The 23,804-nt window shown below is 49.5% G+C and overlaps 1 protein-coding gene across 2 annotated transcripts in view; it reads right to left on the reverse strand.

The window, feature by feature from the left end:
• The window catches only part of ERCC6L2 (ERCC excision repair 6 like 2), a 1,852,128-nt gene that overhangs the window by 161,380 nt on the left and 1,666,944 nt on the right, over positions 1–23,804 (reverse strand). The window lies entirely within an intron of this gene.

The raw sequence follows: 23,804 nt of genomic DNA on the forward strand, positions 1-23,804 counted from the left end.
AGAGATTTGATTATCTAAGGGGTAAAGGCGGACTGCACATGGAGTCCTGAGTCTATTTCCCTCTCTTGGTCCATGTGCTTCTTGAAAAAGGTTTCTAACCTGACAGTTCTTAGAAATCTTAGAATCTGCATCTCTGTATTGAACCAATCAGTTTGTGACAATGGTACAAAGGAGAGGCCTTTAGAAAGTACTGAGACTTGGGCAGGTGTCAGTTCTGTTTTCGGCAGATTAAATATTGGCATGGTTTGTAGAGCATTTTAATGTTGGATGGTCCGTCTCCTGTATGCCATTAGTCTTCTGCCTATTCCATACTGCAGTGCACATGGTAGTGGTCCCCAATTGTCTCTTTTTTATTATTTTATTTATTTGTATTAGTTGAATCAAATCAACCTTTCAAATATAAAAATACATAAATGTATTGTAGAAGAGAATCACAGGTCCATGAATATAGATGGATGGGGAGGTCTCATCCATGTCCTTGTGCAACTCCACAGTGCGTGGTGACCCATAGTGTGGGAAAGGTGGAATGAGACAAAAGGTCAATTCATGGTAGGATAGTGACTATGTCGTTGTCCCCTGGCAGTGTTGCAGCTCCATGTGCAATCATAAATGGGTCATGAAACAATAAACAAATGTTACCTCCAGTGTGCATAGGAGATTGGACTGGAGTGGAAATAACCTCCAACTCTTGATTGGCGCAGAGGCAATAGTTACTGAAAGTACTTGATAGCTCCCTGGGACCGGGGCAAATAGACACAATGGGAAATGTAAATGAGATGTGAGCCTCATCTAATGTGCCAGTTGCTCGTAGGGACAATGACGTTGGGATGTCATTACCATGGCAACCGTTTGTATATCTGGAAGGAAGTGCGTCCTTCGTCAGTGACAATCCCGTTTTGTAAATACAAAGTATTTGCCTAATAGCAAATAATAGTGGTGGCCTACAAGTCTACGAGCCCAGCTGTGAGCTGGCAGTTATAGAGATAAGCACGCTTATACGTTGCACAGCGCGGCAAGCTACTCTGTGCATACCCCTGAAAGATCCATACTGGCTATGTGTCACGATGCCTACCCCCGGGCAGCTGCCGGGTAAGCCTAACCATACCTGCTACCCAGAAAAACCCTTGAACAAAGGCCTGGCCACAGTCACTACTCCAGTCGTGCAGTTACCTCAGGAATACCAAGATTTCCAGGATGTTTTCCAAAAAGAACAGGCAAATACCTTACCGCCACACAGATCATACGATTGTCAAATCAACCTCATCCCCGGTGCACAACCCCCATGCAGCAGAATCTACGCCCTCACGGAACCCGAAAATCTGCACTTACGACAATATCTAGACCAATAGCTTGCTAATGGTTTCATTCGTCCATCCAAGTCCCCGGTTTCCTCAGCTTTGTTCTTCGTACCGAAAAAGGAAGGTGACCTTAGAACATGTATAGACTACCGCGCGTTAAACCAGATTACTGTAAAGAACCATTACCTTTGATCCCCGAGTTACTAGACCAGGTAAAGGATGCTTGCATTTACACTAAGGAACAAGTTACTTACCTGTAACTGTTGTTCTCCAGCATGGGTCTGGCATGGATTCACATGCTCATGAATATTCCCCGTCGTCAGGCTGGGAATCCTCGGTAAAGAAAAAACCAGTATCAGTTTCGTTTCTGATCTGTCTTTCGTAGTAGTAACCAATCACTGATCTCTGCGTCATACTGACCACAGCCAATGACTGCCCTCTACCTAAGCCCCGCCTCTGGCAGCCATCTTCAGATTTGGTAGCACGTGAAGTGGCAGTATGACCAAGTGAAGAGCCGCAGAGGGGTAGGTGGGAGGGTTTGCATGTGAATCCATGCCAGACCCATGCTGGAGAACAACAGTTACAGGTAAGTAACTAGTTCCTTCTCCAGCATGGGGTCTGGCATGGATTCACATGCTCATGAATAAAGAATACATAGCAGTACACACATGCACAACCACGGGAGGTGGCAAAGGCTCAACATTAAGCATTACATCAAACTCAACATTAAGCAAATCTTACCTCCTCACCAGGCTCACCTTAGGCGAACAGGTTGCGCAGCACTGCTTGGCCGACCCTGGACTCCTCCCTGGAATCCCGATCGACGCAGTAGAATTTCGTGAAGGTGTGCGTCGACCTCCACGTAGCAGCCCTGCAGATGTCCAGCAAGGGCACACCAGATAGGAACGCCGTGGTAGCTGCGATCGCTCTGGTGGAATGGGCTCTCGGACGGCCAGGCAGCGGTCGGTTTGCCAACCGATGACAGTACATGATACAGCCGGAGAGCCATCTGGAAATGGAAGCCTTCGAGAGAGCCTTCCCTTGATTGACAGGTCCAAAGTTCACAAAGAGTTGTGACGTCTTCCGAAAACCCTTCGTGCGGTCCACGTAGAACTTCAGCGCTCTAGCCACATCCAGCGAGTGCAAAGTCCTTTCAGCCGGCGACGAAGGCGACGGGAAGAAAACAGGCAACACCAAGGGTTCGTTGAGGTGGAAGTCCGACGGCACCTTGGGCATGAAGGAGGGGTGCGTCCTGAGCACTACCCTCGTGTTGTGAAAAGTCAAGTACGGCGCCTTGCAGGAAAGGGCCTGGATCTCTCCCACCCGTCGTGCGGAGGTGATGGCCACAAGAAACGCTGTTTTCCACGACAAGAACTTCAACGGAGCCGAGTGCAGAGGCTCGAACGGAGGTCCCATGAGCTTGGTCAGCACCACGTTGAGCTCCCACGCCGGGGCCGGAGCCTTCACCGGCGGGAACGACCTGAACAGTCCCTTCATGAACTCTTTCACCAGACGATGAGACCACAAAGACGTCCGCCCCGTGGTTCTGGTGTATCGGGAGATCGCAGCAAGATGAATCTTGATGGAGGCGTGCGCCAGTCCAGCTTTGGCCAGCGTCAGTAGGTACGGCAGTACTTGGGGAGCCGTAATCCGCAGAGGGTTAATCTTCTGTGCGTGGCACCAGACAGAGAACCTCTTCCATTTGTGTCCGTAGCATTTAAGAGTTGAGGACGCCCTGGCCTTTGCAAGAACCTCTCTGCAGTCGGCCAGTATGTCGTATCCTCCAAACTCTAACGCTGCAGGAGCCAGGCCTGCAAGTTCAGCGACTTCGGGTCGTGATGGAGGATGGCGCCTCCTTCCCTGGAGAGAAGATCCGCGTTCACTGGCAGCTTGATTGACGGGGACGCTGACAAGTCCAGAAGGTCCGGGAACCATATCTGCCTCGGCCACGCAGGTGCGACGAGGATCATCCTGCACCGTGACCTCTTGAGCTGGTTGATGAGCCGGATCAGCAATGGCAATGGAGGGAACGCGTATAGAAACAGGCCCTCCCAGGGGAACGAGAAAGCATCGCCCATGCTCCTCGGCTGGGGAAACCTGCTGGCGAACCTCTGGCACTTGGAGTTTGTCGCCGTCGCGAACAGATCGATCTGGGGTGTGCCCCACCGTCGGAAGAGGCGGTCCACTAGATCCTATCGTAGTTCCCACTCGTGGCACGAGCGCAGCTCCCCGCTGAGTGAGTCGGCGATGTTTTTTATCCCCGCCAGATGAAACGGCACCAGAAACATCCTTTGGGCGACGGCCCAATGCCACAGATCCTGCGCCTCCCTGGACAGGGCTGGGGACCTGGTTCCGCCCTGTTTCCTGATGTAGAACATGGTGATGGTGTTGTCGGTGAAGATCCTCACCACCTTGCCCTTGAGGGACGGAAGGAAGGACCTGAGGGCCCAAAACACTGCACGGAGCTCCAGGACGTTGATATGGAGGGACTTCTCTGTCGGGAGCCAAAGGCCTCTCGCGTGCAGATTTTCGGTGTGCGCTCCCCACCCTTCCAGGGAGGCATCCGTGGTCACTGTCTCCTGGTGGCCGGGGGTCTGGAAGTCCATGCCCGCCGTCAGATGTGCGCGGGTGCCCCACCACCGGATCGCTCGTCGGAAACTCTCGTCGAGTGTGATCCTCTCCTCGAAGCTGCCCGTCGTCTGAATCCAGCGCGCGTCCCGGAACTCCTGCAACGGGCGCATCCGGATCCTGCACAGGGGGATGAGATAAATGCAAGAAGACATCATTCCGAGGAGGGACTTGATGGACCTCACTCTGGCCGCGTCCGCAACCAGCATCCGCTGCACCTTGCCCAAAATGGCCCTCGTCCTTTCCTCCGACAGAGAGGCCAGAAGCGACACTGTGTCGAGCTTCGCTCCCAGAAACAGTGCGTCTTGCGCGTGCACCAGGTGGGACTTGGCGTAGTTTATGGGGAATGCCAGATCCATGAGAAGTTGGACGGTCCTTGCCACGTGCTCCACGGCGAGCTCCTTCGTCTTGGCTCGGATGAGCCAGTCGTCCAGGTAGGGGTAGACGTGGATCCCCTCTCGGCGCAGCTGCGCCGCCACCGGTGCGAGGCACTTGGTGAACACCCTGTGTGCCGACCTAAGTCCGAAGGGAAGGGCTCTGAACTGATAGTGACGCCCTTGGACCACGAACCTGAGAAACTTTCGGTGCTCCTTTAGGATGGGAATATGGAAGTAGGCATCCTCCAAATCCAACGACGACAGGAAATCGCCCTCCTCCAGCTGACCCAGGACGTGTTGGAGGGTGACCATCCGGAACTTCTGTGCCTTGATGAATTTGTTCAGTCGTCGTAGGTCCAGGATGGGACGCCATCCTCCCGTCTTCTTCTTCACGAGGAAGTATCTTGAGTAAACTCCGGAGCCCCGAAGCCTCTTTGGGACGAGCTTGATGGCGCCCTTCCTGAGCATCGCCTTTACCTCCAAGAGAAGTTGAGGGACGTGATGTTCTTTCCTGGCCACAGGGGGGACGCGCGGGCACCTTTTTTGAAACTCGAGCACGTGACCCTGGGCTAGGGCGTCCAGCACCCAACGGTCGGTGGAGATGGACTCCCACATGCTGACAAAGCTCGCCAGCCTGCCTCCCACCGGGGTGCTTCGGTGGGGGCCCGACCCCATGGCCGGTTCAGTCCTGCTTCGACGAGGCTTTGCCGCCTTGACCTCCTTGGCGACGACGGCGGGGTCCGCCTGACTTGCCTCGTCCCCTGTAAGCTTCCTGCAAAGACGAACGGGCCGCTTGACGGTAGGTGGAAAATCCGCCGCCGGAACCTTTGGAGGCACCCTGTTTGCCTCAGCCGCTCCGAAAGGGCAGCCGCCATTGCTCGAGAACCCCAAGAGCCCTGGCCGTCTCCGTGTCTGCCTTGATGGCTTGAAGGGAATCGTCCACTGTTTTCCCAAACAGGTTGTTTCCATCGAACGGCATGTCCAAGACTCTGGTCTGCACGTCTTGACTGAAGTCAGTAGCCTTGAGCCATCCACGCCGCCTAAGGCACACGCCGTTGCCCAACTGGCGAAATCCAGTGTCAGCGATGTCCGTCGCAATCGTAATGGCGTGGTCCGACGCCACCTCTCCTTCCTGCAAGATCTCTAGGGCATCCGCCCTCTTGTCGTCCGGCAGGAAGTCCAGCAGGGGGGCCAGTTTGTACCACAGCTGCCTGTCGTATCAGGCTACGATAGCCAAGGCGTTGGCCGCCTTAATCGTCGTCGCTGCAGACGAGATGACCCTGCGTCCCATCGTATCCAATTTCTTTCCCTTGCCGTCCGGCGGGGAAGTCGACGTAGAGGCCGTGCCCCCCCCGCTTTCTTCCTGGCCGCCGCGGAGACGACGGAGTCCGGGTCGGCTGTGCCCGGAGGCACAAGGGGGCCGCGTCCGGGACCCGGTACTTCTTCTCGTACCGATCCCTTCTAGCCGGCGTCGTGGATGGGTTCTTGAGGAGGGCGAGGCCCTCATCCCAAATATCGTCCAGTAGAGGCACGGAGAGGACCGTCTTCCTCTTGGACTCGCGCCGTTGATAAAGGAAACCTTCCTTCTTCTCTTCCGGGCAGAGCTGGAAGAGCTCGGATGCCCTGGTGATCATGGAGTGAAACGATCCAATCTCGTCGGGCGGGGAAGCCCGGGTGGGAGGTGACGACGGCAGATCCTCATCGTAAACCTCGTCGTCCGTACCCGTCGCGGCCGTGTCAGTCCCCGTATCATCCCCACGAGTCGTGGACGGGGAGGAGGGCTGAACAGGGTGCGATGGCTGAAAAGGAGGTGGAGGATGAATCCTTCTTCTCTTAGGGGGAGGGCTCCCAGAAGGGCCTGGCTCCGGGTTCCCCGTCGGGAGCGGTTCCTCCGCTGGTAGTAACGGCAGTCTCGTCCTTATCTCCGAGCATAAGGACTGTATAGCCAACAAAATGGCCGCCGAGTTGTCTTGCGGCGCTGGTTGAGGGGAGTCCGACGGGCGGTCAGGGGCCCCGTCGGCACCCTCGACGTTATCGTCGTCTCCAACGTCGGGATCCCTCCCGACGGGCAGGTCTTCTTCCACGCCGACGCCGTGGTTTAAGACTTCGATCAGCTCCTCCTCAGAGGTTGAGGCCGAATCCACAACGACCTCCTGCCCCCCTTTTTCTTCTCCGTCGGAGGTTTCACGGGGGTCCTGTCGATGGGCATAAAAGAGGACTCCCTCCGCGGTGGCAGGGAGACTCTGAGCCCCGAGGTCGCCACCACTGGTGTAGCCTCCACAGGCTGAGCCAGGGCCGCCATGACTGTCTCGATAGAGGCCTTCGCCGGATGGATTAAGGCTTTCACCACCTTAGGTTCGCTCACCGCCTTCTCCTTGGGGGTAGGGACACTGCCTCGCTCTCCCTCCGATGGGGCCTTCGAGCTCGACCGGGGCCTCTCCAGGAGCTTCGCCGGGTGCTCGGCCTTCCTCTTACCCGGACCAGAGCGTTGGCTCGTGGTTGATGGTGCCGGGGAGGATGCGCCCTGCCTGGCGCCCGTAGAGCCCGACCGTTCGGCGCTCCCGGTGCCAGCGGACTCGCGGTGCTTGGCCTTGTGTTGGACCCCCGTCGCCGGGACGTCCTCAAAGGTCTTAGAAGCTCGGATTTCTTCTTCTTCTCGCCTGACGGGCTCTTCCCTTCCAGCCAGTTGGCGAGACGTTGATGGCGGTCCTTCATGGTCCGCTCCGACATATTGCCACAAAACGCACAGTCCTTCTCCACGTGCGTCTTGTCCTCATATAGGCAGTAAAGACAAAAGGAGTGTTGGTCCTCCTTAAAGACATTCTGAAGCTGGCATCCAGGGCAGACCCTGAACAGCTTTCCGGGCGTCGAGCTTCCCTTCTCCTGGGCCATGTCCGAGATGGGCCTGAGAAACTTCTGGAGTCCTCCAAAAGCATGGCTCGACGAAATCTTCACCCGTGAGGGGCGTAGACGAATCCGACACGGGTCCCCGTTGATCGGATGAAGAAACGGTGGAGCTTGAGGCTCTTTTTTGACCGAAAAATCAAAGTTTTTGAGAAAAAACGTGAAAAATAGCACTAACGCTCGAAAGCAATAGCACAAGGATCCCAACACTTGAACGTGCGGTAAAAATCTGAAGATGGCTGCCAGAGGCGGGGCTTAGGTAGAGGGCAGTCATTGGATGTGGTCAGTATGACGCAGAGATCAGTGATTGGTTACTACTACGAAAGACAGATCAGAAACGAAACTGATACTGGTTTTTTCTTTACCGAGGATTCCCAGCCTGACGACGGGGAATATTCATGAGCAGGTGAATCCATGCCAGACCCCATGATGGAGAAATTAGATCTCAGAGGGGCATATCATTTGGTACGTGTAAAGAAGGGCGACAAATGGAAAACTGCCTTCCGCACCAAATACGGATTGTTCTAATATCAGGTGATGCCCTTCGGGTTGTGCAATGCACCAGCAGCCTTCCAGTATTTTATGAACGATGTCCTTCGTGAACTCATCGACGTTTGTGTGGTCGTTTACATTGACGACATTCTAGTGTACTCTTCCTCAGAATCAGATCATGTTGAGCACGTCCGAGCAGTCCTTTAGAAACTATGTCAGCACAAGTTATTTGCAAAACTGGAAAAATTATGCAATCCTCAAATGGCCATCACCCAATTCAGTTAAAGGAGTACAAAGCATGCTCGGATTTGCTAATTTCTACCACAGATTTATTCCAGACTTCTCACAGGTTGTACACCCCATCATGGCACTTTTGTGAAAAAACAAACACTTCTTGTGGACCGTAGAGGCTGAAAGAGCCTTCCAAGAGTTGAAGTCGAAATTCACATCAGCACCTGTCTTGAAGCATCCACGTCCCGAACTTCCATACATAGTCGAAACAGATGCGTCCAGTTTAGCCATGGGGGCTGTCCTGTCCCAGAAGGATCCCGAAACCGGTCAACTTCATCCTGTAGCCTTTTGGTCCAGAAAGTTTTCGGCCCCCAAATTAAACTATGCGATAAAGAATTGTTAGCCATCAAATCCGCCTTCAAAGCTTGGAGACATTACCTTCTCGGTGCTAGGCACACCATCACAGTAATCACTGACCACAGGAACCTGCAGTATTTAAAAACAGCCAAGGCCCAATCATCCCGTCAACTCCGATGGGCGCTATTCTTCGCCAAATCCGATTTCGTGATTACTTATCGACCTGGTTGCAAGAATGGTAAGGCAGATGCCTTAATCAAATTGAATGGGAGAAGCATTTTCGAACCCAGAACCAGTACCCATAATTCCAGGACAAAGAATCCTCGGCGTAACTACTTTACAGACTTTGGAAGATATTCATTTAAAGATTCAACAACTTTTCAATTCAACAGCCCTGCAAGACTGGAACAAAAGAGGCCCAGATTATTCAGTCGTTACCCTACTATCAAGGGCGTCTGTTTTTACCACACAAGGAACTGCAAGAACTGGTAATCTCCAATTACCATAATGCTTTGATGGAAGGACACCCGGGTATTGCCAAGACTGAAGCTAAAATTAAAAGACAATTCTGGTGGCCCACCTGGCGAAAGGACATAAAGTCATTTGTGTTGTCTTGTGGGATCTGTGCCCAAAACAAAAGCCAGAAGAAGAAACCAGCCGGTCTTTTACAGCCTTTGGATATTCTGCCTACACCTTGGCACACTTTGTCCCTAGACTTTATTACAGATCTACCTCCATGTAATGGGTTTAACACAATTCTAGTAGTTGTTGACCTTTTTTCCAAGATGTCTCACTTTATTCCTTTAAAGGGAATACCTTTCGCTTCAGTTTTGGCCAAGGATTTCCTTGAAAACACTGTTCGAGTACATGGATTTCCTTCTGTATTGGTGTCAGATCGAGGTAGTCAATTCATTTTGCAATTCTGGAAGAAATGTTGCCAACTAGCGGAAATTGACTTGAGGTTATCTACTAGTCACCATCCCCAGACCGATGGTCAGACGGAAAGGACCAACCAGACTCTGGAACAATACCTATGTTGCATGTTACATCAGACCGAGGGCAATTGGAAGGATATATTATGGATTGCTGAATATGCATACAATAACTCAGTACATTCTGGAACCGGACAAAGCCCCTTTTATACCATTTATTGTCATCATCCTCGAACCTCAGAACTTGATTCACCCCAACACTTGGAAATGCCAGCAGTGACCCATCTGCATTCTACCATTACTCAAGCCTTTAAGGAAGCAACTGAACATTTGAAAAAATCAAAGGAGAAATACAAGAAGAATGCCGATCAGCATAGTGACACTCCTCATTATCAGGTTGGACATCAAGTTTGGCTGGCAACCAGACACATACCCCTAAAAGGGACTCAAACTTTTAATCCTAGATATTTGGGGCCTTACACCATTAAAATAATTATCAACCCGGTAGCAGCTAAATTAGAATTGCCCTCTAGTATGCGGATCCATCCCGTCTTCCATGTTTCACTTCTAAAACCAGTTCAACCCGGAACAAGATTAGCCAAGTCACTGACCCCATCCTAATAGATGGAGAACCTGAATTCGAGGTAAAAGATATCCTGGACTCCAAGATGGTTAAATCTAAACTTTTTTATTTAATCAATTGGAAAGGTTACGGACCGCAGGAAAGGTCATGGGAACCCTGTGACCACGTCCATGCACCTCGATTAGTGAAGAAATTCCATCGGAACTTCCCAGACAAACCAGGGCCCAGAGGAAGAACAACCTCAGGGGGGGTCTTCGGGGGGGGGGACTGCTGTCACGATGCCTACCCCCGGGCAGCTGGACCAAGCCCATCCGCCCCGGAAGCAGGCATCCGGACATCTGTTTAAACCTCAGAAGCCCTAGCTAGGGGCTATCTGGGTTCAGCCCTGGCGCCTTAGGTGCCAGGCTCATGGTAGAAATCAGTCCTGGCGCCTTAGGCGCCAGGCTCATAGTCATCACTTACCTCAGGCAGACCATGCTGCACACGCATCCAGGCCAACGTGAGACCTGGAGGGACTATTTTTTCCACAAGGACTACTTTTCACTCGGGTGTGGTTCTAGGGACTTCTTACCTGGAACTACTTTCAAAGCTATTTAAACCTGGCCCGATCTTCAACACACGCTTCGCGTTATTCTGCATTTAGCAGCGTAACGCTCACTGTGTCAGCAAACCTGCACCCAGCTTTCTGCCACGCCCGCTTCGAACACGGAGCCCCTAGGAGAGAAAGGAAAATAGAAGAAGAGGTTAGATTACAGACTTTAATCTGATTCCTCACCTGATTTTGGATCCTTCATCACTCCGAACCTGAAGGGACATTCTTCCGGCACGCGTCGCATCCCAGCTGCAGCCCCGCTCCATTTTCACCAGCCCACAGCATCTCCGACTCAGCGCTGCATCCGTCACTTTTTCGGTGATTTTCAACACCTGGGGAAAAGACAAGAAAAAGCAAGGTGAGCCTAAAGAGACTAAAAAGACAATCACTTATATAACAAGACTTACCTGATATTCACCGGAGGCTTTATCCTTCAATACGCCGCATCTAGGAAAAAGGAAAAGACAGTGAGCAATTCCCACGCACCTTTACAGGACTGTTTGGGTAATACAGACTCTTACCTGAATACCACCAGCAACCTCCAGACAGAATTTGCCGCCGCAAATCAACAGGGGAGGGCAAGAGTGAACTTTGGACATTATGAACTCTTTAAAAACTTGGAAAACTCAGGACTCAATAATCGTCCAGAACCCCAACACCTAAAACCAGTGAAGTAACTGGTATCTACGCGCCCCTGCATGCCACGCAGGATGGAGAGCTCACCAATCAAAAATATAAGGTGAGAACACTGACCTGGAATATCGGAAGTGGCAAGTGGGGAGAACGGGAGCAGGGAGGGCGGTCTGCATTCACACCCACGGGGCTAAATACCTTTCTCCATCTACAGGAGAATATTTCTACGAGTCAAGCTTACAAGACTGAGGGGGTCGGTCCAGACGGTCATCTTTGCCCTACGCTTCACGCTGGTGGAGGCCGCAGCTGTCCAGGTTCGATCTACGCCCTTGTGGGAACCAGGTGAGCGTAACACTATGTAAGTGTGCTGAATGTAAGGACGGGAAACTAACATTAAAAGTGGTGCCTGCTGCAAACGCTTGTAAGAGGCTCGAGATCCTAATCGCGTTGTGGAGGGGAAATCACCTGCCCTTCAAACTGAGCTCCCATGGCCTAGGATATGTTCCAGGTGTGGCTGTGCAGGGGGGACTGAGAAAGCACCCATGTGGAATCCAGGAGGGCAAATGGGCTACTGGATGAAACTATTCTAAATTATGAATATTGACTCGGGAGAGCACCAAAGTTATGATCTTATCAACATGGGGAGTCGCAACCTTCCACTCATGGGATGAGTGTAAATGAGTGGAGGGTTCATGTTCTATCTCCATGATTGTGTGTATCCAGTCTGTGGATCCAATGGATTTCTTTGTCCAGCAGACTTCTTTGAACATTAGGTACCCCTCTCACTGTTTCAAGTACCCACCATAGCAGGTCAATGGGTGAATGTTGAGCATCAATGTGATCGACCAAGGGAGCCATGCCATTTCTGCAGCAAATCTTGAATCTGTGTTCAGAGATCCTAGTGTGAATCGATCTCATAGTTTGTCCCACGTACCTAAGGCCGCAAGGGCACTGTATGCAGTATACCACTTGACTGGTTTTGCAGTTGGTCATACCACAGAGTATCCACTGTCTTTTGCCTATTGTGAATGTCTGCTTTTCTTGTGAATTTGCAGGCAATACAATTTCCACAAGAAAAGTGTCTGTTAGTTCTACGTAGATTCCACAGGCCAGTTCTAGATGCCTCTGACAAATTGAGAATGGACCAGATGTGCTTGAAGGTTCTTGGCCCATTGGAAAGCAAAACATGGGGGTAGTTCTCCTGGTAGGTTGTGCTGTGCTAAAGGCCAGTATTTATGTATCATTTTTTACAACTGAAAGGTGTGTGGGCCATGTGTAACTACACATGTCAGCCGTTTGTTCTAGTCTTCTTCTGTACGATTCTTCGGTGTCAAAGGAGCCTCCATAGGTGTGAATTTGGCCCTTTTTTTTAAATCTGTTGAGCCATTTTCTCTGATACCCACGTGCCTTAAGCCTTCCATTGAGTTGTTCCACGTGCTTATAAAATTCATTGAGGGATGTGCAATTCCTCCGTATCCATAGGTCCTGGCCGTACGGTATGTTTTCTTTGATGTGTGCTGGATGATTACTTTCAAAGTGAAACAGTGTGTTCCTGTTGCTTGGTTTACGATACAGGCTGCATTCCAATTTTCCATGCTGATGTCAAATAAGTAAGTCTAGGAAATGTGTTTCTGACTTCCTATACTCAATGGTAAATTGGATGTTGCTATGGCATGTGTTTAGCCAAATTAAGAAAGTTGTCATTCCTTCAGGTCCCTCCCAGATGAAGATCACATTGTCTATGTATTTTTTCCAACACTTTAGATGTTCCTTCGATGGATTGTGGTTCGATAGGACCTAGTCAGTGTCATATGTGGCCATGAACAGAATTGTCAAACCCGGGGCGAAGGCTGCCCCCATTGTTGTTTCATTGGTTTGTACGTAAATGTTTGCATACTTATATGGTCATGAGTTCAATGATAAAGTTGTTAGGTACTCGTCTGTAGATTATGGGCAATGAGATGCTCTTGTATACATTCAATTGCTAGGTCTTGTGGCATGCTCGTTTAGCGGGATTTTATATCCATTGTGACCAGCAATTGACTCTCAGGGTCAAATTTTTCCTGCAAAAATATTTCTATAGTATGCATGGTGTCTCGTAGGCATGTTTCAGTGAGTACACTCATAGGTTTCAAAAAGGTGTAAACGAATTTACAAATGGCTTACAAAATAGAACCACACCCGGATACTATGGGACATCTGAAGGAGTTTCTGGATTTTTGTGCATCTTGGGAAGGGCCTAAAAGGTAGGAGTGCATCCCTGTGTGCTATTGACAAATTCTGGCTCCTTTTCTGAAAACCAGCCTCGTTGTAGTCCATATGCAACAACTTCGGCGATGTCCTGACATAGATCTTTGGTGGGGTCTTTCCTGAGTGCGATGTCACTGTCCATATCAGTCCATAGGGTAGTAACCATGTGATGATATTGAGGAACAGATATTAACCCTATTCCTCCCCCTTTGTCCTTCGGGTTTTATAACTATGTTGGAATTGCACGAGAGGGCATGTAGGGCTTCCCTTTCTTTTTGGATATATTGTGCTCAAGTCTTGTTCTTTAGTATATCTAAGTCCCTTGAGATACATTTCTCAAAGGTAAGAATGCCCCAAGAGATTTAATTATCTAATGGGGTAAAGGTGGACTGCACATGGAGACCTGAGTCTATTTCCCTCTCTTGGTCCATGTGCTCCTTGAAAAAGGTTTCTAACCTGACAGTTCTTAGAGATCTCAGAATCTGCATCTCTGTATTGAACCAATCAGTTTGTGACAATGGTACAAAGGAGAGGCCTTTAGAAAGTACTGAGACTTGGGCAGGTGTCAGTTCTGTTTTCGCTAGATTAAATATTGGCATGGTTTGTAGAGCATTTTAATGTTGGATGGTCCGTCTCCTGTATGCCATTAGTCTTCTGCCTATTCCATACTACAGTGCAAATGGTAGTGGTCCCCAATCGTCTCTCTTCTTTTAAATCTTTTTTTATTTGTACTAGTTGAATCAAATCAACCTTTCAAATATAAAAATACAAAAATGTATAAAATACAGTTACATTTCATTGAACACGTGTAAAATTAAATCACAAAGATGCATAGTAGCCTATGACAACACATACTAAAAAGCAAGGTTGAACCTCTTTTGCTATATACCATTTTTTCTTTGTGATAAACGTGGGTTCTTAAGAGCTTAATACATCAAAATTTCATGATTTACTTCAATTTTGAAAATCAGTGACACTGTTTCCTGTAGTATCCAATTTTAAACTTGATAAAAAATTGACAGTTGCAATTTGTAGAGGGAGATAGCATGAACCCAAGATTACTGTCCAACAGTGGTGAGAATCTATTAAACTCAGATATTTACAGTATCTCGAGAAATGGACTTCTCGTGCAGATCGTAAAGCACTACATTTTGTAATTAAATGCACTACAGTTTCTCGAGTGTCCATCATTAAGCAAAATCGACAGAAATGATCTGCTACAGCCAACAGTTTTCGTTTTGCTTGTATGTCTCTAGTGATCCATAAATTGAAACGCAATCTTAAAATGCTATTGCGCAAGTGATGAGAAGGACATTGTGTCAAATAAGAGGGCAATATTCTTAATTGTTTGTGTGGAAAGCGACAGCCTTCTGTATCCTTATAAGAAAGGCAAAGGGCCCTAGTAGTTATCCAGTCTGAATTGAACAATTTGGATTTAGCTTTATCTGGATTGTGTAATAATAAATCCAGTGAAATGTTTGCCGAGTTTAGCACATGATAGACCTCGATAGCCATAGTTGCGTAAATGAGTGGTTTGTAACAAAGATATAATTGGATAAAGTTTTCAACAAAAGATTTAATTGAGTAGAAAGAAAGGATTTCCTGAAAAAAGAACATAAACGCCAATTATACACAGCCTGTAGGGAAACCAAACCTAATTCATACCTTATACAAGCGACAGGTATGCAGTTGGGTAGATGTAATATCTGCCGCCAGTATTTGGCTTCCCATTTGGTGAATTGGAAAGGTAAGTTGACATTTAAAGTTTCTAGGCCAAATAAAAGGGCCGGTGTAATTTTCATATTCCAATAGTGCCAGGCTGGCATGATTGAGAATTTTCCATACTTATACATAAGAATTCTTGCTTGTGATATAAATGATGTAAGCCTCGTTTCCAAGTGAGCTAGATGGCCTTCGGCTTGAGGGGAACTCTCAAACGATATACCTAGAAAGATGTATTGAGGTACCATTTTTATCGGAGACTGATAAAAGGTCCAAACATAGGATAAGGGACCAGTTCGCCTAGGCAAATACGCAACAATTTGTGGCTTAGCTATGTTGATTTTTAGCTCATTCTCTTGTGTATATTTGAAAAAGGCATCTAATAGACGCTGCATGCCCAATTGAGTTTTGGAGTTGAGAACTAAATCGTCTGCATACATAAGTGTCTGAACTGGTTGATTATGAAGTTTTGGGGAGTCCGACACCACATTAACCAAAGCAAATCTAACATCCTGAATTAAGTAATTAAAGATTGCTGAGGCTAAGAGGCATCCTTGTTTTAGACCCCGTGATGTATTGATCGACTCTGAAAGTGAACCATCTAGAGAAAGGCAGACTCGAATGGAGGTTTTAAAATGTAATGAATGGATAACATCATATAATGTTGACAGACACTGATCTTTGCGAAGCTTTGACAGCAGGATCAAACGACTCACCGAATCAAAGGCCGCGTTTAGATCGACGAAGGCGAAAAAAACTTGCTGCTTATGCATGTGGCATTGCATTTTGATAGTATTGAGGGCAAATAGGTTTGTAGCTGTGCCAATGCCCGCAACAAATCCCGTCTGATGAGGGTCACAGAGATTAAATTGTAATGTCCAGGCATTAAATTTAGAGGGTATCAGTTTTCCCTGGCGCGTCCAAAATGGCAATGGGCTGATAGTTTGCGGGCACGCTGCGATCACCTTTTTTAAAAATTGGAATGATTATGGAGGTTTTCCAAGAAGATGGTATAAGACGAGATCTTAATATTTCGCAGAAAATTTTGTGCAGGATGTTAGCCCATTCATCTGGATGGGATTTAAACATATAGTTTGATAGCTAGGAACTAGCCTGCATTATGATACCTCGATTAATGTGTGGGGACATTTTTAGGTGCCATGAAGATGGAGATGTGGCTATGTAAACTGTTTTTTCAAAGGCTGGATCAGCATACAAAGATGTGAAATGATTGATCCAGTCTGTTTCATGGACACCATTGTTTTGTGCGTCCCCCTGTAGGTGTTTTTGATTGTTTAGCAATTGCCACATGGCAGAGGAATTTTTGTTGGACATAGCGTTTAACATTGCCTCACTGTCTTTTTGAAACTGAAAAGCTTTACGGCTTTTCAACCAGTTTTTGTATCTACATTTAGCCGTTTTCAGATGTTGGCAACAGTTCAGATCTTTTGATAATAATAGTTTTTTCTTTAGTTTTTTTAATTCAGCTTTGATTCGGTGAGTTTCTAAATCAAAGGTGTGAGGATGTCGAACTTGATTGTTGAGTGGAATAGTAATGGTCCTCATAAAAGGTTTTAAAAGATCAGTACATTGCTCAGAATTGGAATAAGATACATTAGCATCAACTAAGTCCTTGAAGGCAGAAATTGTGTTGGTATTCCACCGGAGACTACATCTTGCGGAGTTGACTGTTGCCTCAGCCTGCAGAACTGGCTTGTTTTTGATTATGGACAGGTCCCAAATAATCTGGGCAACAAGCAGTCTGTGATCACTATAAGTTTGATCACCAATGATCAGTTGTTTTACATTTTGAAAGAGCCGTTTACTTACGTATATATAGTCAATGGTACTTGTGCTAAACCCACGATGCCACGTATGATTAAGGGGACAATTCCCCTCGACAGAAGCATTGAGCATGTAGAAATTACAATCTTTCATTGTGTTGATCCATCTGAACACCTCACGATTATTACAAGTCAGGTTCTAGCAGTCCAAGTTGAGGTCACCTACAATGATTGTGTGGGTCATTGTCTGATTCATCAGAATCATATCCAAAATTGTATTTAGACCATCAGAAAAGGTATCATCTGACATTGTGGCGATGTTATGATAGATGTTGACTAGGGCTATCACCTGGGTGTTACTGGTGATTTGGACTAATTGGATTTGGGCACCCACAGATGACCAGTGCTTAATGGAGAGGCCACTAGAGATGTTAACTGCCACAAGAAGACCCGAAGATGGTCTGCCTCGACCAGTGATGGCAGGAAGCAGGGTGACATCATAACCATCCCATAATGGAGGGGTTATGAGCCAAGTTTCTTGTAGCGCTATCACATGATAGATGCTTGTCGGGTTAGCAATGGATAGGTGTAAATGTGAGTAGCCTCTGGTATTCCAGCTTGCGATTTTAAGAGTAGAGGAAATATTCGTTGTTAATGGTTACTGCTGTTGTAAGGGAGGACATTGGATATCTTGATCAATTTTAGTCACACTTTGATAAATATTTGGTTTCAAGAAGACCTTCTGAGTTTTGTGTGATGCACAATCCGGGCCTTCTGCTAAGAGAAAACCCATCTCAAACAGCTGCATCCTCTATCGCCAAATAGAGTCCCAAACTAAGGCAGATGGAATCCATAATCTCACTACGGAGCGTGTGAGCTCAGAAACAAACTCTATTTGGTCGATATCTTGTGTTGACAAATTATGCAGTTCGGGGACATCACCAAATAGGTTCAAAACACTCTGTCGATTCAGGTCATAAACTGGGAAGTTCCTGTCTCTGCATTTCTAAATAAATGGATGAAAATTAGCTCGATGTGGATGCAGATGACGAGATGCTGGTTGTAAGCTATGTTTTCGTGGTACCCATTTCAGTTTTGAGGGGTCTGGGTCTGATCTTATTCTAGAGTGTGTGCGACCAGCTTCTTCACACAAAGCTTGTTCAGAGCATGAAGGGGTAAGGAGAGTGTAATCACCTAAAGCAGGTGTAGAAGGAGGTAGAACAGTTTGTTCTCTTCGTTGGAATCAGAAGGATGAGAGAGGACTTTAGCCATGCTTGTGGCCAAATATTCGTCCACTTTCTGTGTGAAACTTTCAAATACGTCTTGCGACGTTGGTACTACCTAGGTTGTGTTTACATGAACTAAAGGACAAAAGGTTACAGATTTCTTGGAGGGTTGCGAGATGGCAAGCAAAGGATCCTGTGTACTTGAAGGTTGAATTGGCATAGCTGACAAACTCTGAGGTGTGGAAGTCGGGATCAAACTTTTAAAAGTAACAGGCATAGGGAGAGACAAAGCAACATTTTGTGTATTTGTTGGTGCTTGCTGAGTCTCAATCTCCTTGTTTCGCTGTATGGATAATATTAACTGCGAAAGAGGCGAGAGAGACCCACCTCCTTGGTTTTTATCGGCTGGATTTGAGGGAATTATAGACACAGGTGGTATGCTTGCAGAGACTGATGAAACAGGGACAGAGAGGTAGCTGCTCAGTAAAAGCAGCCATTTCAACATGTGGAACAGTCATTTTGCTTAGAGCCTTAAAAAGGAATTACGTTTTTTTTAGTATGTTTTACATTTGCCATATTCTTTGTTTTCTTTAATAATGACAAGGATTTCTTTTTGGCAAATTTAGGAGGCCTGACTTTAAGTGTTTCTAAGTGACTTATAGAACTTCCCAGAAGAGGCACGCCTTCTGCTGCCAATTTAACATTTTGATAGTTTTCAAGGCAAACATTAGCTGGTTGAGCAGTAGACGCATTGTTCGTTTTTGGACTTGAGTGAGGACTCAGGCCGGTAATAGGATGTATGATACCAGGAATCAAAGGTAAAGTGCAAGGGATGGGACCCTTCTCATAGTTAGAAGAGTGTGCTTGTGTGGTGGATTCGGGAAGGTGTTCAGCTATAACATATTCCACCCCATTATCCAATACATTAGAAACATTAGGCGGGTGCACACTTTTGGACTGTACAGATGAACAATGCATTGATAACCACTTCATTAACTCTTCAAATTGTCTTGATTGATGAGATACTCTTGTGTCAAGTGATTCAAACCATTTGTACAAGAGGCCACCAGGGGGCACACAGGCGATGACTGCCTGAAGACGCCGCTCCCGCCGAAACTGGGCCGTATTGAGGGATTGAGCCCCCCCCGTAACCAAACCCCACGAGACAGCTGCGGTTCTCAGTGGCGGTGAATCCCAGGAGACCCCCCCCCGGGCGAAAGAGCGACGCCGAAAGACCCTCGGATGCCTAAGAATGAGGCCCCGTGGCCCAACGAGAGAATCCGCGGGAGGCCCCGCCCGTCTCCAGAGCTGCACGGGGAGTCGCGTTATGCACTAGCCGTTGAGGCCTGCAAGCGCGCCTGACCCCTCCACCCTACTCCGGTCATAGAGCACGCCAGCGCTTCGGCGGGGACTCCACCGTCAGGGCCCCGCGGCACGGGGGAAGGTACCAACCAATCCAGCCAGAGGTGAGGCAGCCCGCTTGACCAGAGCGCCCGATCACAGAGTTGAACAAGGGCGCCGGGACCCGACCAACGGACCCTAGCGAGGGCCATCGGAGCGGTGTACTGCTGACAACAGCGGGGCAAGGCCGGTGAAGAAGGTGTGGGACTTATACAGGTGGTGGCCCCTGGGCTCCGTCCCAGGGCGAGTGCCCGCCTGGAGACGAACTCAGAAGAAAACATGGCCTAACCAGCACGCTGTGGGCACTGCGCCCCCCGTCCCTGGCCTGGACCCTCATCCAATCACAAATTTGATACTCATCGCCGTCACAGGGACAGACGACCACAAGCAGCGGGAAAAAGAGCGTGTAGAGAGTGTGAGGCCCCCGCCGGAGACTGGTGGGGCGTATGCCCGCTCAAAGATAGCCCCACACGCCACACGGAGCGGTTTTTGCCCAAAGGGCGGTCTCCCAGCAGGATCAACGCTCTTGGCCCCCGAAGACCACCGACCGGAGGGAGAGGTAGGGAGATCGGATGAGCTGGCGGCAAACCCTCCAGGAGTATCGCTACCAGGACGCCAGAAGGGAGATTAGCGGCCTGGATCGGACGACTAGAATGTCCCAGCCCGAGACCTCGCCCCTGCCCTCCCTTACAATGGAAAAGGGCTTTGCCTCGGTCCTGCAGGAGATCAGAGACATGCGGGTGGACATTACCCAGAAAATGGAGAACATGGACCACAGGGTGGACAAGGTTGAGGACAGACTGTTGCAGCTGGAGACCAACCAGTCCTCAGCAACGACCCAAGAGATGGACATGTCCATGAGAATAGCTGCGCTAGAAAAAAGACGAGGAGAGGGCCAGGCAAATGGACGACTTCGAAAATAGGGAACGGAGGAACAACCTCAGAATTTTTGGGGTCCCGGAGTCGGAGGGAGAAACGGAAAGAGAACTGAACCAGACGGTGAGGGACATCATCACCCTCCTTTTCTCGGACGAGATGACGACTGAACCAACGTTCGACCGGGTCAACAGAGCGGGGGGCAGAGCTCTGGGCCCCCGGTCAATCCTGGTCCACTTTCATTACTACAGCGAGAAAGCGAAGGTTCTGGAGGAGGCCAGAAAGGCACGGGAAATAACCTATAACAACGCACAAGTGTCCATTTTCCAGGACCTCTCTTCATACATGCTGGCCAAACGCAGGATGTGCCGCCCCCTGACACAAATGCTAAAAGAGAAGGGGGTGCGCTATAGATTGGGGTATCCCTTCTCCCTCTCGTTCGAGTACGAGGGCCAACGACCCTGATTACAGAGGAGGACATAAGGGAAGCCATCCGAGGGTATGTGTCGGACCCAGCCCCTCGGAGAGAACCCACGGGACTCGCAGCGGAAGGAGCCGGGGAATGCAAGTCACAAGGAGAGAGGAGAAAGAAGACGGGTCCACGGAAATTTAAGAAACTGAACCCGCCGTCCCCGGCGACGGACAGGGAAGACGCTGACCCCGGCCAGGGAGGAGCGGGCCGGTCGAGCCCGAGGTAGCCTGGAAGTACAAAAGGGTACGGGGAAACCGGGCAAAGAACTCAACTCACGATCACAAACTTCCGGCCTGGCACAAGGAGTAGACTTCCAGGACTACGGGGCCTAAGGACGTAAGGGGCCTCCCAGAACAGCAAGTATGTCGGTTACCTGGGGGAGGGGGCTCGGTGGGGGGTTGGCTCTGGACAAAGGGGGGGCTCAAGGAGGAGTAATTTCCGACATTAGCCCAGCCAGAGGTGATAGGCTGGTGGTCCGGCCAATTACCAGCAATGGTGGAACTATTTGGCTGGTCGCCGGTGGTGGGAAGTGGGGGGTGAACAGCAAGTATGTCGGTTACCTGGGGGAGGGGGCTCGGTGGGGGGTTGGCTCAGGACAAAGGGGGGGCTCAAGGAGGAGTAATTTCCGACATTAGCCCAGCCGGAGGTGGTAGGCTGGTGGTCCGGCCAATTACCAGCAATGGTGGAACTATTTGGCTGGTCGCCGGTGGTGGGAAGTGGGGGGTGAAGGAACAGTTGGGGTTGTTCAGTTTGGGGGGGACCAGGAGGCAGTTGGGGACAGGTTTAAGGCCCACTTGGGGGGCGGGGGGAGGAGGTAAGGGAGATCATGTTCTAACACAAAAGGAGCAGGAAAGGAAAAGTGCCACGAGCCAGCTACCCAGTAAGATGTTGATCATAGACAATGGCTGAGGATCTGCCCGCCCTGGGCGTGGGTTCCCTTAATGTCCGGGGGTTGAACACCCCAACCAAGAGATCCTTCGTCTGCAGGGAATTTAGGAGGGCAAAGCTTGACCTGCTCTTTCTTCAGGAAACACACTGGGCCCAGGGGAAGGAACCGAAAATGCGAGGGGGCGGGATCGGGGAAGTCCTCAGTGCATCCCACAGAACCAAGAAAAGGGGGGTAGCCATACTACTAGCAAGGGACGTTGGCTTTGAAGTGAAAGCCACGGTGAAGGACCCAGAGGGCCGATATCTGCTGGCAAAGGGCTCTTTGCGGGGTTCCCCTCTGACTCTGGCAGTTGTGTACGGCCCTAATGAGGGCCAGGCGCAATTCTGGGAGGGAGTGAAGGACAAATTGAAATTGTTTGTTCACGGGATGTTGGTGGTGGGGGGGGATTTCAATATGGTCCTAGACCCAACCGCGGATAGGAAACGCTTGGGGCCGCAGCTCACTAGGGCCGCAGATGAAACCATGGCCCGTACATTCCAGAGGTTCAACGCGGAGCTAGGCCTGGTGGACACCATTCCGACTCTCAGGACAGGCCTCCCCTCCTTCACCTACTACTCAGCAATCCACACATCGTACTCCCGTATAGATTATATCCTGGTAGATGAACCCCTTCTCCCCCATGTCTCTGGCCACAGGGTTGACCCGGTTCCTTGGTCTGATCACGACTTGGTCCGTACCACTATAGTAGGGGGATGGCGGAGTGGCAGTAGAGGGCAATGGAAGTGAAATGACTCCCTGCTGAAGGACGAAGTTCTAGTACAGGAGGTGCAGGACCCCATCTCGGAGTATTTTGTGTTGAACGACAACGGCGAGGTGGGCACACACGTGCTGTGGGACGCCTTTAAGGCGACCTTACCCGGCATCCTCATTAGAATGGGAGCCCAGAAAAAGAGGGAGAGGGAGGCCCAGGAAAAATCCCTGAGGGAAAAGATAGCCCAACTCCAACCGGGTGATCTCCCGCAGGCTCCCCTGGAAAGAGAGCAGATTGCTACCCTGGAAAACTACAAACTCCAGTTGAAAGACCTCCTGTTACATAAGACCGAACGGAGCCTCCAGCTAGTGAAACAGAAATATTATGAGAAGGGGGACAGAGCTCACAAAATCCTGGCCTGGAAACTCAGAGAGATTCAAAGGAACAGAACGGAGAAGGCAGTGAAGAATGATCGGGGATCATTAGATCACGACACCCCTAACATTGGAGCAGCCTTTCGCCGTTACTATGAAAAGTTATACTCGTCAGAATATGACGGGGATGATACTCAGAGTGAGGGTTTCCTGGACTCCATCCAGATCCCGTCCTTGACAGGTGAAATGGCGGAGGGTCTAGAGGGCCGGGTGACGGAAGAGGAGGTGGAGCACGCGATCAGTGGGATGAAGGTGGGAACGTCCCCAGGGGAAGACGGCTTCTCTGTATATTTCTATAAGAGGTTTCGGGCTATCCTAGCCCCTCACCTGGAGAGGGTGTTTAACGGGGTGCTAGAGGGGGGCCCTCTGCTGGAGACCATGATGAGGGCCATAATTGTGGTCCTGCCCAAAGAGGGCAAAGACCCCACTGAATGCTCCTCATATCGCCCAATCTCTCTCCTCAATATAGATGTAAAGATCCTGGCCAAGGTGATAGGCAAACGGATGGAGGGGATAATGCCCAAGCTGGTTCACGGGGATCAAGTGGGATTCATAGGGGGCAGGCAAGGCTCTGATAACATCAGGAAGATGATAGACCTAATCCACCATGTTCAAGAATCAGATCTAGATGCAAGTCTGCTTTCCCTGGACTCCGAGAAAGCTTTTGACAGGGTGGAGTGGAGGTACATGCAACCCCTCCTCCGTCGAATGGGCTTCGGGGTTCACATCAGGAACTGGGTTTCTGCCCTATATGGGGCCCCAACGGCGAGAGTGCAGATGAATGGAGAACTTTCCGACTCATTCTCCCTCACACGGGGGACGCGACAGGGTTGCCCACTCTCCCCTTTAATATATGTCCTGACGATGGAGCCCCTGGCCATAGCGGTCAGAGCTCACCCCAACATTAAAGGGATTAAAAGAGGAGAGGTGGAGTTCAAGCTCTCCCTGTTTGCTGACGGTATTCTTGCATAC

Source organism: Ambystoma mexicanum, chromosome 6p (assembly GCF_040938575.1).
Source record: "Ambystoma mexicanum isolate Mex_15411 chromosome 6p, UKY_AmexF1_1, whole genome shotgun sequence".
In the NCBI taxonomy this organism is placed as follows: domain Eukaryota; kingdom Metazoa; phylum Chordata; class Amphibia; order Caudata; family Ambystomatidae; genus Ambystoma; species Ambystoma mexicanum.